This window comes from Drosophila virilis, chromosome 2, assembly GCF_030788295.1.
Source record: "Drosophila virilis strain 15010-1051.87 chromosome 2, Dvir_AGI_RSII-ME, whole genome shotgun sequence".
Classification (NCBI taxonomy): Eukaryota; Metazoa; Arthropoda; class Insecta; order Diptera; family Drosophilidae; genus Drosophila; species Drosophila virilis.
The window spans coordinates 36,743,622-36,757,282 of record NC_091544.1 but is presented as its reverse complement, the minus strand read 5'-3'; the positions used below and the strand labels follow the sequence as shown (position 1 = coordinate 36,757,282).

The window sequence follows — 13,661 nt, the reverse complement described above, 5'->3', positions numbered from 1 at the left end:
ATTCGTTCGTCTGGTCTTTGGAGAACGAACAACCAGTCGGCAGGCATGCCGTGCGAAGCCTCAAAGGCCAGATGAACGGCCAGGCTAGAAATTTTGCGTCTCATTCAAATTTATGGGCGTTACTCATCTTAGTGTTTATATTGTCTTTGCCTGAACCCTCTTATTCCAACACCAAAAAAATTAATAAAAAAAGTTCCCTTGGCAGGGCTCGAACTCGGAACTGACCGCATTATTTGCTGTCGACTCTACACAACAGCCACACATGCAAAAAAAAATATACTACTTTCCCCGGTAGGGCTCGAACTCGCGACAGACCGCTATGCCTCTACTCAGCAGCCACACCCACAATTAAGTACTTATGATAAAAAAAAGGAACTTAAATAACATTACAAAAAAAGTCGTAATTACCATGCTGTTAGAATGCAAAGCAGACGCGCATGAATGTGTGTGTGTACATGTATACAGAAATTCTTAAAGCTGCTGCCCCATTCAATTGCGCAGTTGCATATAAATTTGGGATACTTAACCGATCTCTATGAAATTTTCTACAGTATATCTTATTGTACCATAGAATATTTTTGTATTCTGTAAAGGACAATTGCATTTAAATTGTAGTTTAAATTGTTTGACAATAAAAGTTGGGTTATATACTTGATCTATAGCTCTAGGGTAATAGCAGGGATTAAATTATGGCTGACGGACGGGCAGACAGACGGACATGGCTAGATCGACTCGGCTATTGGTGCTGATCAAGAATATATATACCTTATGGGGTCGGAGATGCGTCCTTCTGCCTGTTACATACATATGGATTTTGCACAAATACAATATACCCTTATACCCATTTTTAATGGGTTCAGGGTATAATTATCGAAAATTACCATCGAAATTCCTTATTATTATATCCTGTGTTTTATTAATAGTTATATTTTTGGAAATTTAGCAAACCAAATAAAATTATTAATTAAACTTATCAAATCAAATAAATTTTGATTTGAAGTACTCTTATCTTAATTTTCCTTAATTGCAATCGAGTGTTAGGTCGATAACTTACTTTTATCGGCATCCCAATGTTTCTTTGCTTCAAGCATCCCAACCTCTATTACTAGGAGCAAGCACCTCTGTTTTTCTACCCAATCGCTTCCGCCTAGTATGTCAACTAGCAAAGGGGAATCAACGAAGTATCAATTAGCAGTGCCGTCCGCAAGCACCTCCAAAACTTCTCCAACAGTAGCCCTTAGCCCGGACTAAAAGCAAATCATCCGCGTCCACGCCTATGGAAATTGTTAAGGCACCTCTTAGTTCGAGGCCAAGTCCACTGAAAACAAGTAAGAGGTTCTATTCGGGAGCTCTCGACTAGGGGATACCCTGAACCCTCTTCTTCCAACATTAAATGCATATATATTCCATTTTAGAAGCTATATGTCAAGTTTGCTGACTCTAGCTCTTATTATTTAACAAAATTACCCATAAAACAGGATATCGATATCGATTTGTATCGATTGCTTAGAAACGGAGTAAGTTATTGATTATCGGAAACAAACTCGATCTGCGCGGGAGCTAGGAGCATCTACCTCTAAAATTTAAAGTATCTAGCTCTTATAGGTTCTGAGATCCTGGCGTTCATACATACGGACGGACGGACGGACGCACAGACAGACGGACATGGCTAGATCGACTCGGCTATTGATGCTGATCAAGAATATATATACTTTATGGGGTCGGAGATGCTTCCTTCTCCCTGTTACATACATTTGGCTTCGCACAAATACAATATATTTATATATATATATTCGCACAAATACAAAATACCCTTATACCCATTTTTAATGGGTTCAGGGTATAAAAATCAGTCGCCCGCCGTCTAAAGCTAAAAGCGAAGCAGCCCTGACCACTGCATATGGACGCACTAAGTCAAATATTAGCACAAGATCTAGTCCGATTTCCACGCGAGCTAATACCAAGACGGCCCAAAATATGATAGACGCGGCCCTAATCAACTTTATTACTATCCCTGATGCAAAAATTAACATTCCAAGGGGCTCTGACACTTCTCTCTATACGTGCCAGGTCCGTAGGGGCCAAGTGCGACCCTTCTGCGACAAGTTTGAAAAAGAGTACGAGGTCGGCTGAGCATTAATCTCAAAAGCAGGTTCAATGAAAGGTTCAGTCATGCAGTCCAAGTACGACTACTGTTATTCGGTATGTAAATATGCGCCGTTAAGCTTAGCGAGCAAATCGACATTGCTAACGGTCAAAATAGACCATCCGCTCAGTCGCCATTCCGACATATGTTCCCACCGGCTGTCGCTTACCTCCTTGCGACATAGAAATCTTCAGCGGAGATTACATACGTTGGCCCACATTTCGAGACCTCTTTACCGCAATTTACATAAATAATCCTAAGTTATCCGAGGTCGAGAAATTATTCCATCTCAATGCGAAAACCAGTGGTTAGGCTCAGGCGATTGTATCGAAGGCTGTTTTTAACCTGCAGCCCAAGTGTCTGGAACGGAAATTAAGGAACTTCAGAGCACCATTCGAGTTTGCTTAATAGCTCTGGAGTTATCCGAAATTAATTTGGAAGGCTGGTACTGTATCCTCGTGTTCCTATGTCCCTCCAAATAACCCAAATTTGCACTCTCCTTATGGGAACAGTCCATCTTGAGAAAAAACGACATGTCATCTTGGCTTGAGGTGAACGCCTTTCTCTTAGAACGCTACCGCAACTTAGAAGCGATAGAAGAGCTTAATCCAAGCGCAAATACTCCGGCGAACTCCAGAATTGTTCGCACAGAATCTCCAACCACTAAAAAGATAAACTCATTTGAGAATGAGTATGCTAACACGCCGCAAGCCTGCAAATTGTGCTCTAGGAAAAATCACCCTATCCGCCTGTGCCCACGATTTCTCCAAAATCCCCGTCAGCGAACGGGTAACTTACACAATTGAGCCCTGCGGTAGTGCCATGCCATAAGCAACAGCTCCCTCCAATCAATTTCCAATCAAACTCCATCCCAACAAACGAATGTTCACAATTATATTGCAACATCCACGATGTTCTCCTAAGCACGGCTATTATATATGTTCGCCATTTGGGTGAAAATTATACTGCTCGTACACTGATCGACTCGGCTGTTGCAGCCCTGCCTCGCAAGCTCTGCCACGCTCTCCTTCCAAGTCTCGTATTCAAATTGAGGCATCAGCCTACGTCCTACCACATTTAGCAGGGAATCTACCATCATGTTCGATCTCCCAAAGTTGATCGACAGCCCTGTCTAAACTCTAGTCATTCTCGACTCGAATATCTGTCTCTCAAGAACAGCAATTAGACATCATTTTCACAAAATTTTGGGAGGTGGGGGACATTCCAGTCAAAAACTGGTAAGGAGCTCCGACTCTTTCTGTCAGAGTTTTTCACCCGAACAACAACAAAGAACGAGAATGGCAGATATGAAGTCACCCTACCTTTCCGGGAACCTAATCGCATAGACTTAGGACATTTAAGATCTATCGCACTAGCTCAGTTTCTAAACAATAAATCGAAGAGGCCAGCGTCGCCAAAACGCTAGGCATTCGATAGCAAGCCACAACAGACCATTTTTGGAGCCTCATCTTTGGCAATTGCCCTCTACGTCTGTTCACCTACGACTTTCTTGTCCCTTCCTAGCAACTTGGAGGTATCTCCAATGTTGTCTTTATCGCTTTCTCCAAGCGACTGTCCAATTACCCCTGTTTCATTCCCTGAACTAGTCCCAGTAGAGCCCGTACCTGATCCCGTCCCAGTTAATCACACTGCCTCAGCCCCGTCAGCTCCTGGCCCCAAAGGTAGACCTGCGCGCAATCTTGCCCAGATTGTTAAAAACAATCATTGTGCCTCGATAGCTCCTCCAACTCCTGTATTACCTACAGCCCCATCAGCGCCTACTTTAACGGTAGTTGCCCCTCGTAGGCGAGTTTTTGTGTCTCGACTATCGTCGGACACCACTTCTGAGTCATTGGCAGCCTATATTGCTAGCAAATCTTCTGCTAGCGTGTCAATAACCAAATTTAATTTCTCCACCCCTCGTGAAATATCATCATTCAAAATAAATGTTTCTCATGATATGTTCCCAATCATTTGTGATCCCAAATTTTGGCCACCACACATGATTGTTCAAGCCTAAAAAGTGTAACCAGCCTGTCACCCTTCCAGTCCCTTCAATATAGGGTACCATTTCTGGCCCAAAAAACTAGCTTCATCTTCTGACCAAATCTTTGTTCATTATCAGAATGTCAGAGGTCTCATTTCAAAGCTTAAAAATCTTTTCATGGCCAGCACTTCCTTCGATTCGGATATAATAGCATTTTCAGAAATATGGTTAAGCTTAACCATATCTGATTTTGAGACTTTACCGAATAACTTTATTTTGTTTAGAAATGATCGGCCGACTCGAGGTCGTGGGGTGTTAATTGCCGTTAAAGCCACTCTCCACTCTGAACTATTCTGTTTTAGTACGCCTACTGACGCTGAGATTGTCTCAGTTAAGGTGTCTTTTCCTACACGGAATATCTATGTAACATGCTCTTATGTCCCACCTTCTTCTGATATTCAAGTTTATATGAATCATATTTCTTGTATTAAAGAAGTTTCTTCACACGTGCGTGATAATGACCTATTAATGGTGTTGGGTGATTTTAATTTGCCGAACATCTATTGGTCATTATTCACTGCTGAAAATTAGCTAGTGCTCTCAGCACAGCACGATTTTATAGACTGCATGCTTGATCTTTCGTTGTTTCAAATCAATTCAATTTCTAATCATATGAATAGCACACTTGACCTTGTATTTGTTAACGACTACCTTATTTCTAATGTGTCTAGGTCCCCTCCTTTATCTCTTCCTGAGGATGTCTATCATCCAACTTTAGAGATTGCAATGCTAAATTGTAATCCTTTCATTTCGTGCTCATCAGCCAATAAGCCCCGCTATTGCTTTCGCAAAGCAAATTATTCTTTGCTGAATCAGCTTATTTATTCAACCGATTGGTATTTCTTATATGACTCAGTTGATATGAATACAGCCATTAATTTTTTTTATATCACCCTAAACTCCCACTTAGATGTGTGTATTCCTAAGTCAATTCCTTCGACTACTTTTTCAAAACCACCCTGGTTTACTCCCAGATTATCACATCTAAAAAATGTAAAATCCAAATATTTTAAAAAGTTTAAAAAGTCTGGTTCGTGTACAGACTTGGCTAAATATTCCATAGCCAAGTCGAACTTCTTTCTTCTTAATTCTCAATGCTATGAGAAATATCTAATTCGTTGTAATAGGCAATTCGCCCGAAATCCGAGACAGTTTTATAATTTTGTAAACTTGAAGCGTAAGTCTTCAAGTTTGCCATCGTCTTTTTTTCTTGGGATGGATAAAGTTAGCAATGACACTGATTCTGCTAACCTCTTTGCTAATTTTTTCCAATCAACTTACTCTTCAGTCTGTCCTAATACTAATTCTAACCCTTATACTATTTCTTCCGCTAGTTCTATACCTCCCCCCATTATTTCACACTCCTCGCTCCTACTTGCTAGAAACTCTTCAAAATCTTCTTACTCTCCTGAGCCGGACAATATTCCTAGTTGTCTACTCAAGGAGTGTAGTTCTTCCCTTTTTTATCCATTGCTAAAGCTTTTTAATCAATCCCTTGAAACTTCTGTCTATCCATCTCTTTGGAAAGAATGTTATATCATTCCTCTTTACAAGAAAGGTGGGAAGTCTGATATACAAAATTACAGGGGCATTGCAAAACTGTCCGCTATTCCTAAATTATTTGAAAAAATAATCACTTCGAATTTGCAGCATTTCTGCAAATCAGTTGTTTCCTCTGTTCAACATGGATTCGTAAAGAATCGGTCAACTACGACCAATATGCTTGAGTTTACTTCCTTGGTAAATTATGCTTTCCTTTCGAAAATGCAAACTGATGTCATTTACACTGACTTCAGTAAGGCGTTTGACTCTGTGCACCATGACATTTAACTTTTTAAACTTGACCGAATAGGTTTCCCTCTGTCCCTTTTACTTTGGATTAATTCTTATTTAAAAGGTAGGACCCAAAGAGTAATACTGAGGTTGACTACCTCTAAAAGGGTTCACGTTATTTCTGGTGTTCTTCAAGGAAGTCATCTTGGACCTTTACTCTACTCTTTTTATAAATGATCTTCCCTCTGTTATATCACATGCCCGTGTACTCATGTATGCGGACGATGTCAAACTTTTTCTACCATACACTAGCCCCCTACATCATTCTCGTATACAAGACGATTTAAACGCTATGCAACTTTGGTGTTCGGCCAATCAATTGCATCTAAATTGTTCAAAGTGTATGTTTATGACATTTAATCGTACTACACCTTATCTTGTCAGTTATACAATCGACAATATCCCTTTACAACGTATACTAACAGTTAAGGATCTAGGCGTTATTTTTGATGCTAAGCTCTGTTTCAATCTTCATATAGATACCATTGTTAATAAGGCAAAAGGTGTACTTGGATTCATTAAACGATGGTCTAAAGAGCTTAACGATCCTTTTATAACTAAACTTCTGTACATCTCTCTTGTTCGCCCTATCCTTGAATACTGCTCTTGCATCTGGTCTCCACAGTATATCAACAGCCAGGATCGTATTGAATCTGTTCAGAAGCAATTTCTGCTTTTTGCCTTACGAGGTTTAAATTGGGACCCTAATCTTCAGCTGCCGTCCTGCTCCAGCAGACTGCTTCTTCTCAACCTTCCGTCGTTAACCAACCGTAGGACAATTCTCGGTGTTGTCCTTCTACATAAGTTGATTATTGGCGACATAGATTCTCCTTTTCTGCTAGGGCGTCTTCAATTCTCTGCTCCGGCTAGACCAACCAGAATTTATCGCCCCTTATTACTATCTACGTGCACAACAGATTACGCTATGCACAATTCTTTTTGTTTGCATCACGTTTTCTCTACCGAACTGTCTCTACCCCTAATAAAACTTTGCTTTCAGGATACCTTCGGAAAGTCGCTGACCATTCCCATCTATGAGCAGGGGCATAGCTTGCCGGACAGGCTGAAAATTTTCCCCCACCGGGTCGGTGAGTTCCCATTACTTTTCTCTTTGTCCTATCTACTTAACACTCTTTATCTAACTTACCCTGCTTACCTTTATTAACAATCTTCTGACTTTCTTTTTTCCTATTTATTGTATTTTCTTTATTAATATAGCAAATTAAGATTATTTTTAATTTTACTTGAGATCACTATTTTCCTACTTACAACCTTCTGCTTAGATGTAGGCTCTAATAGCGTCACTGACAAAATTAGCTGTGAAAAGGGGCACAGCTGGCCGGACTGGCAAATAAAACACCTCCATCGGTCGGTGATGCTATTTAGAAAATTGTATCCTTTAACTAGGCTTTTAGCATATAATTCTATTGTACAATCTTTTGAAAAATGAGGAAGACACTCGTTTGTCGACCATTAATAAATAAAATAAATAAAATAAATAAATAAATAAATAAAATAAATAAGTACGCGTATTATGCTAGATTTTTTATTTAACCAGCGCTGAAAAATGCATCCCACTCATGTACACAATAACTTACGCATAAGTGAGATAGCGGAAGTCCTGTGTCTGATAATCAGTTGTGCTCAAGGCCTTGCTTCTTAAGCATCTTGATGAGTGACGGTGCCTCCTGTCAAATTCAAAACTTTCTGCTTTCAGGGAGATTCGTAACTTGAATCTATTTCTAGACCGAAAAGGTATTAAAGGGCCTGGGGTCGACTTGAAGCATCCGAATCCCTGAACAATGATGAAAGGCACCTATCCTTGTACGTACTTTTTATAATATAATGAAATAATAGAAAGTGTAAACAAACTTATCAGAGGCAAAAAACTTAAAGTGTATCAATTTCTATGCTGCAAGATCGCCACAGTATCCTCTTCTACCCCCTTCACCTAATGGCGATGTTGCTTCTGAGTTGGTTGTCGTTGATTGTTGTGTTTCCATGAAAGCAGGTTTGAGGCGATCAACTGATACTTTGGTATCGTGACCATTGATAAGTATGTTGAAAAATTTTGTTTGTTTTGATTTTACTTCAAATGGTCCGTCGCAGGGCGTCTGAAGCGATCCACGTACCGTGAGTCGCGGTTGAAAGTTTGAATTGGTCTTATTTCGCTCATCATCTCTGATCCTTTGAAAAATCAGAGTGTGGTTGAAGGAAGGCGAAGAGTGCTACCGTAAGCAAGCTGTGCTGCTGTTGTTTGGATGTCGGGCTTTTATGATGAGCGTAGGCCAAGGAGACTAATTAGCAATTTCGATGTGACTGCAAAATGAATGGTCGCACAGTGGAAGTAGAAAAATCGCATAAGATTGGAGTACTTGATTGCGGTAAGTTGATAGATTTGATATAAGGGAAGGTGTGTCGTCATTAAGTACCGTTTTTAGCTTTGGACAACTTGCAAACTTTATGTTAGACTTTAATTTAAGCTACTGTCGATATATATATTAGCATGTAAGTTATCGCCCAATTGAATTGCGATCTCTAGCGACTCTCTCTTATGATGAAATAGCTGAAAACACGACTTGTGAAATTACCCAAATTAAATAAACGTGAATTAAGAACACAGAAGTGGTGTCAAAAGTGGTCAAAATGAGCATTATCAACGACCAACTAAGAGACGTCATCAGCAGTGCAACAAGTGGGTCAAAATGTAAATGGGACAGCAATCTCTAGAAAAGTACCGCAGTTTGCAATGCCAAACTTCAAGGGCGAAAGACTGTACAGTGCAAGACTACTTTCAACGATTTGAATGGGCACAGCCTTCGAATGGCGATGATACAGATTCGGACTCTTCATGCAAACTGGGCTTCTCGTCAATCTGGAGGATGCCGTCAAGCGGAGTGAAGCAAGGAAACAAATGCTTCGGATGTGGAGGGCAACAATTACGCAAGGATTGCAAATTCAAAGTGTGAAATGCTACGTGTGTGGTAAAGTAGGGCATATAAGTAAGGTATATAAAGCCAATATGAAACACATATCCGAGTCAACTGATTCAGACGCCCAGAAGAAATACAATTTATTCAACAACCGAATACCGACGCCACCAAGTCAGTAGGTAGGAAGATCATAACAATGAAGATTGATGGAATAAAAATTCGAATGGAACTGGATACAGGTTCTCCGCGCAGCATAATGTATAAAAAGACCCTTCGGAAAATTAAAGTAAACTGACCGCAAAATTTCGAGGTATACAGGGCATAAGATCAACTGCTGTGGACGGGCAGTTGTAAACTTAACTTATGGAAAGACTACGCGTAAGCTATATCTGTATGTAGTAGAAGGAAACCTGGACACATTGTGTGGGCGAGAATGGATCTCCCAATTTGCAAAACAAATTGAGTTTACTGGGATCTTTACAAACAATTCTGTCAACACAAACGACATAGATCTGAAAATGTTCTCGACGAAAGGAAGCGCGGTGAAAACAACAGCAGTACAAGCGACGGGACTGACTACGACTAAGGGGACACAACTAGAGCAAATACTAACAAAATTTGATGCGATATATTAAGATGCGCGTAAAACCTGACGCGAAACCAATTTTTGTTCGCCCAAGAGATGTACCATTCGAGATCGACGCAAAAATTGCTGCAGGCTTCTACAAACGAGTTGATTACTCAGAATGGGCATCCACACACATATGGTAACGAAGAATACGGGAGGTATAGGAATCAGTGGCAACTATAAACCGACTTAAATGCTCAGAGGATCATTGATGAGCATTCGCTTCCGAAAACAGAGGATATATTCAACCAAATGAAAGAATGAACAGTATTCGCACACTTGGATATGACTGATGTATATTCACATTTGCGCATTGATGACTAATTCGCACACGTACTGACCTTGAAAACGGCAGCACTCGGACTCATTCGACCAACTCGGGAAGTGTGCGGTGCAGCGAACATACCAGCAATTAAACAGAGAACAATGGAGATCGCATTGAAAAATATTCCTAACGCACTTCTTTTTCTGTAACTTCTTTGACGATAAGCTAATATTTCCAAAAGATGTTGATGAGTGGTTAAGAACCTTAGCAGCCACATTAGAAAAATTACAGAGCCTGAAATTTAAATGGAACGAATCAAAATGTGTATTCGCGGCATCTTCGGCTGTGTTTCTGGGTCACAAGATTGACGCAGAAGGCATACATAAATCAACTAAACATATTGAGGCCATCTTAAAAGCACCGAAACCATCAACAATCGAACACGTGCAGCTGTTTCTTGGGAAAGCAGCTTACTACTCGAAAGTTCATACCAAATCTGTCAAATTTGGAAAGACGGCTGCGCAATATGTTCAAAGGACGACAATTCTACTGGCCAGAAGAGACAGAATTAGCTTACAGCAGAATCAAACAAATTCTAGTTCCACCGCAGGTGCTGATGCCTAATGACCCAACACTTCCATTAGTGCTAGCAACAGACGCCAGAAAAATAGGTATAGGCGCTGTACTATCGCATCGTTTGGAAAATGGTGGCGAACGTCCAATTGCATACGCAAGCCGTACAATGAGTCGCACAGAACAGCAATATACACAAATCGACAAGGAAGCTCTAGCAATTGTATGGTACAAAGATTGTTCAAATATTTATACTCCAGAAGTTGGACATTGGTTACCGATAACAAACCAGCACAAATTTTACACCCGACCAAATTACTACCGACGCTATGCATGTCTAGGATGGCAAACTATGCAGATTTTTTTGAACAACTTCAACTTCACAGTAACTATCAAAACATCAAAGGAAAGTGTACATACTGACTACTTCTCGCGATTACCACTCAACACGAGTAATGGCATCCATTCTAACACAGCAAATCGGGACAAATTCGATAATTTCATAATACGACAAATAAATCAACTTCCAGTTGCAGCGTCGCTAGTTGCTTGAGAAATTGGAAAAGCCCAGCATTTGGGCAAAATCTTGCAAATACTGGAGAGCGGCCAATGTCTTACAAGAAATGGATACAATACACCAGAGTGCAAGTATGAGATATCATCTGGCTGTATTACTTTCGAACATCGTGTGGTTATCCCGATTAAGCTTCAAAATCTGATCCTGGACGAACTACACAGGGCCCACTGGGGTATGGTAAAAATAAAGGGTATTGCACGCTCTTTTGTCTACTGGCCAGGAATCGATAATAACATCGAGAAAACGGCAAGAACATGCGAGTTCTGTGCAAAACATGCGAATCGACCTCCAAAATGCTCAGATCACTATTGGGAATACCCCAAGTCGCCATGGGAGCGCATTCACATCGACTTTGCGAGATCATTTGAAGGTACGATGCTTTTGATTGTTGCGGATGCATACTTAAAGGGGTTGGACGTTAAGATCACAAAGACAATTACGGCAACAAGAACAATCGAATTACTAGATGATTTATTTTCTATGTATGGCGTATGTCTGATATCGGGACAAATTTCACTTCGGCCGAATTCAAGCAATACCTCAAGCAATACCTCTGTTGGCGTCAAATACCACAAATTATCAGCACCCTATCACCCCGCAACGAACGGTCAAGCAGAAAGAAATGTCCAAACGGTAAAAAGGGCGCTAAAGGCAATGGGAACGACACCCAAACACACTTAAAAGAAACGCAATCGAATTCATACAGCAATAGAGAAAAGCTGCGCATAGCACAACTGGCGAAGCTCCAGCGGAACTTTTCTTGGGTCGAAAATTAAGTACACGACTGGATTTGATCAGACAAGAAACCAACAAGGAAAAGGTATCAACAAAACTATTTTTAAAATGCAAGCAATCGTGCCGTAAATTTGAGGTTAAGGATGTAGTTTACTTCATTTCTGGAAATCTGAGAGTGGATACGAGAAGAGATCGTAACATGTTTGGGTGTCACTATATCTATGAAATTGTCTATGAAATTTGACACAACAATAAATACCATAAAAGACATATAAATCAAATATGAGGAACAGGGTGGAAGGACTGAAGACAACAACAACAAAACGTAGCAGGGAACATCAGCAAAACTGATTTTCACCACCTGTTTATAACACAACTGAAAATAATAGTTAAATAAATCAAGATGTGCTTATGTCAGCATCAAAGGGATCGCCAATGTTAAGGGGCTCTTTGACACCTATTGAAACAGCAATGCGAACAAAGCAAAGTGTACGTCGCTCGACTCGACTAATTAAACCAAGAATGATATTCTCACCAATCCCTTAGAAGAGGAAGAAATGTGATGCATGACTTTAATTTAAGCTACTATCAATGTATATATTCTCAGCATGTAAGTTATCGCCCAATGAACTGCGATCTCTACCATCTCTCTCTTATAATGAAATAGCCCAAATTAAATAAACATGAATTACTCACACAAAACAAACAAAGTCTAAATCCCTCAGTGCGAAATGCGTGTACCTTTGGAAGGTTTATGCAGCATTGCAAAATCCAAAAGTCATGTGTGTTAACTCAAAAAATCCAAATGGTGTGGTTATTGCAGTCTTTGGGACGTCGCCTGATTCGATGGGGATCTGGTGATATGCACGGTTAAGATTAATTTTTGAGAATTTTTCTTGCCAAAAAAAATATGTGCACAGTCTTGTATGTGTGGAAGTGGATACCAACCCGAAACAGTTTGTGCGTTAAGGTTTTTTAGAATATAAAATATTATTTGGTACAAAAAAAAATGCTGTTAAAGACTTCATCAAAATTGGTCAAGAAAAAACTAAAGTTATGTGCTGAAATAGCTCAAAAGCAATAATTAAGAAATAATGTTTACATGCAGAGTACAGCGATAATTAACGCACGCACGGCGTAAATTCCTAAACGGCGTTCAACAGCTAATTTAATTACCTAAATACAAAATTGTTTGATTACCCGTGAAAACCCTCACGAAATATTCATTGGCGCTCGAGAGCAGGGACATCGGTTAGGATTTGTGTGATATGCAGTACTTGGCAAAAAGTGCAATATTGGTTCGGCACAAGCCCAACAACTGCATTTCAATCGTCTGGCTGGCCTTTTAAATCTGGATCTTGATATATCTTGGACTTCGGACAATATATATATATAGTTTGGAAAACCTTATAATGAGAATTCAGGTATTTGTGTGTGTAAATTGTTGCTGTAACCTACAAAAGGCAAAGAAAAATCGGTTTTTGGCATATACATGATTGATTTACATACAACTAAAAATCATATAAAATCAAGTGAACGGCTCTTAACTAATATTTAACAAGAAAGAAAGGCTATCTTCGGCACGCCGAACATCGAATACCTTTTCAGACCTAGCCTTTTCATAATGCTTAAAATGCTTTTCCCGTATAAGGGAGCATAGTGAAATCTTTAAATGCCATGCTTAGTCAAAAATCTAGAATGACATAAAACAACTTAATTTTCGACCAATCGTTCCTATGGCAGCTATGTGATATAGCGTACCGATCTTCATAGGATTTGGCATTTATATAAAGATCATAATTAAACTAATTAATCACGATTTTGTGCAAGATGGCTTGAAAATCAAAATGTTTTTTCATCCTACAACTTAATTTTCGACCGATCGTTCCTATGGCGGTAATAATATGTGTAGTGGTCCGATATA

At 39.8% G+C, this 13,661-nt stretch overlaps 1 long non-coding RNA gene across 1 annotated transcript; it reads left to right on the top strand.

Annotated features, from left to right (window-relative positions):
* The first annotated feature begins 7,749 nt into the window (after positions 1 to 7,749).
* LOC116649900 (uncharacterized) lies at positions 7,750 to 12,439 on the top strand. Its single transcript, XR_011416227.1, has 3 exons — positions 7,750 to 8,082; positions 8,136 to 8,410; positions 8,468 to 12,439. It is a non-coding gene; the product is annotated as an uncharacterized lncRNA (long non-coding RNA).
* The last annotated feature ends 1,222 nt before the right edge of the window (positions 12,440 to 13,661 follow it).